Source organism: Onychomys torridus, chromosome 11 (genome assembly GCF_903995425.1).
Source record: "Onychomys torridus chromosome 11, mOncTor1.1, whole genome shotgun sequence".
Lineage (NCBI taxonomy): Eukaryota > Metazoa > Chordata > Mammalia > Rodentia > Cricetidae > Onychomys > Onychomys torridus.
In genome coordinates, this window is record NC_050453.1 from 9,547,661 (window position 1) to 9,550,805 (window position 3,145).

Below are 3,145 nucleotides of genomic sequence, written 5' to 3' on the forward strand. Positions count from 1 at the left end.
TAGACATGGAAAATTTGTAAAGTGAAAGATTGTCTTTCTTATTCCTTTTCTTTGCTTTTGCTTCTTTTTCTGTGCTAGCTTTTTTTGGTCTTGAATTGATGCTATCAGGGGAGACGGACAGACCAGCTAAAAGTATATGAGCAGTAACAAGGAAAGAGGACAGTACAGAAAGAGTGAGATAATGTTGGAATAAAGACCCTCCAGGAACATTCCTACCCCCAACTCAATAGAGTAAGAGATCTATCATAAAAGAGGCAGCCCCCCACCCCCCACCGCATGAAACCTAATTACATTTCAAAGTATGGCAGGACATGAAAGAAAGAAAGCATCTATGGTGTGCTTACCAGATGGCATCTCTAAATATAGGAATACAAACCCCTCTGCTTGTTCCACAATTAGAGATGAAAGGGACAGCAACAATAGCTCTCTATCATGTCCCATCATGGACAAATGAAAGAACACTGGGATTAGGTTTGGAAGGATATGGCTCAATCTAATAGTGATCATGAATCCAGGTGAGAGGCCAACTCCTAGCCTGCATGAAAGAATCCATTCCCCACCATCTACCTGTTGTGACTAATACTCATTCATTTGGAGACAGAGAGCAGGATACGGCACCCAGACATCTGAGAAAAGCTAAAGAAATGTTTTGAAAAAAATCACACCATAGCCGGTGCTTTTGTTTGGTATCTGTTGCTATGACAATGACCAAAAGCAAATCAGAGAACAAAGGGTTTGTTCCAGCTTCACTTCTAGGTCACAGTCCATCCTCAAGGAAGTCAGGGCAGGAACTCAAGCAGAAACCATGAAGGAATGCTGCTTATGGGCTTGCTTCTTGGTTCATACTTAGCCAGCCCAGAATCACCTTCCCAGGGAACGACACCACACACAGTGGGCTTGGCCCTTCTAATCAATTAGCAATCAAAACCATCTCCCACAGACATGCTCACAGGCCAATGATATCCAAGCAATTCCTCAGATGAGTTCCCTCTTCCCAGGTAGCACTCTATTTGTGTCAAGCTGACAAGAAAAACTAACTGGGATAGTTAGGGTATTTCCTGGCCTTATTTTTGTAGGCCGGGGTGTGACTGTGGGTATAATTAATAACATGGGCCCTGGTGTGACACACGTGTGAGCCCAGGCTCTACCAATGACTGCTAGATTATATTGAGACAAGTTGCTGGGTGGTGGTTGGTGCAGGCCTTTAATCCCAGCACTTGGGAGGCAGAGGCAGGCAGATCTCTGTGAGTTCCAGGCCAGCCTACTCTACAGAGTGAGTTCTAGGAAAGCCTCCAAAGCTACAGAGAAACCCTATCTTGAAACAAGCAAACAAACAAACAAACAAACAAAGAGAGAGACAAGTTCCTTATCTAGTGAACTAAGTTGCCAAGCATAGGCAGTCATAATTCATTCATGGGTATTTATTTATGTCAGAGTTCGGCACCTTGAAAGTACTACGTAGACAGGCTGCTTATTAACAAGAATAAAGGTTATATTAATAGCAGCTACTAAATCACCGTTCTTGATGATTTGTCTCACTGTTTCAAGGTGGATCACAGCCAGGCTCTGCAGGAGTGACTGGAGTTCTAGGTATAGCCGACTGATCTCTTCGTGCCTGGCTCCTGAGTGCTGAAAAGAGGTAGGTCTAGAGACAATGGTGCTTTGACCTCAGGCTGGCTCCTTCACTCTCATTACTCCCAGAGAACTGATTCTGCCTCTTTTTAATCTAGCTAGTTCGTAGCTACAATGGCATATAGTTGCATTCTCACTGACAGCATTGGTACAAAACCCTGAGAGTGTCAAGGGTATCCTGGCAACCAGGAATTACTACTAAGCAGGTTTGTCACTCAGGAGCAGGGAAAATACTTTTAAAAATAAGATACAATTTGTAATTGCTTAAATATGGTGTATATTACCATGTAGTTTAGTCCCATAAACTCTCCCAGGGTTATTTTGTTCAATTTTGCATGAAGAAAGAGACACTTGCTGGGGCTGCAGTCTTATTATTAAAAGTTACTTATGTTTAATATTTATGCAAGCAATAATTTCATATTTTTGCATATCACTAGAATTAGAATAAAATAACAAATCTTATTTTAACCATTTGTAAAGGTACAGTTCCATAGTATTAAATATCTCAACAACTATTTTCCTCACTACTGACCATTTCCAGAAAGGAGTCAACACCCCAAATAGAAGCTCTGCACTTATTAACATTGCCCACCCTACACTGTAGTCCACCCTGGTAAGGCAAGTGTTCTTCTACCATCTGCCTTCATAAATTTGTTCATTCTAGATAAGACAAAAGGACGGAGTCAGTTATGTTTGACCCTTCTACCTGGATCATTTAACCAACACAGTGTTTTCAAAGTCAATCTATTTTGTACAGGAATCAGAATCCCTTGTTAGGACTGATGGGTATTACAGGTGCACATATACCAAGCATCCTGTCCATCCATCCATGTGGAGATGGGTGTGGGGGTTGTTGTAGCCTTTGTGGACTATCAATACCATTTCGGATATTGGTGTGGGAGCCTCTGTCTTGAGTCCCTGATTTCCTATCTTTAGGAAGAGATGTATCCAGAAATAGAAGTTGAGGTTCATATAATTCCACACTTATTTTCACATTACTTCCTGCTCCCATCAGCCATCCACAACAATCCTCAGCTTGTACTCATTCCCACCAATCATTGCCCACATTTTTGGTAACAGCCATGCCAAGGAATGTGAAGACCAAGCTCATTAAAATTAGATCTGTCTGTTAACTATTAGAAAAATAAAGACACAAGAAATAAGTGGCTGGCTCATCCCGTATGCAAAAAGCTTCAAACATCTGGTGTAAGCCTCAAAGTGGATGGTTATTTAAAAATGTGATTATATCTGTAAAATTTTGAAGGTAGTAATATTCTCCAAATGGGGTGATCCTGTGCTTTAGAATTACAGTTTAAAACCTGCAGCAAATTATCAGGACAGGAGTCTATTCTCGGTGATTACAATAGAGAAGCCTGACCCTAAAGAGATGCAATTCTCAGCAGAAAGTAAGGCTGCTCACTGCCAACCTCTGGTTAAGGAGCAGGAGGCCTTCCTTGGCGCCTGCGCAAACACACGCTTGTACTGCGCGCCTGCGTGCGCGGTCCCGCGACGT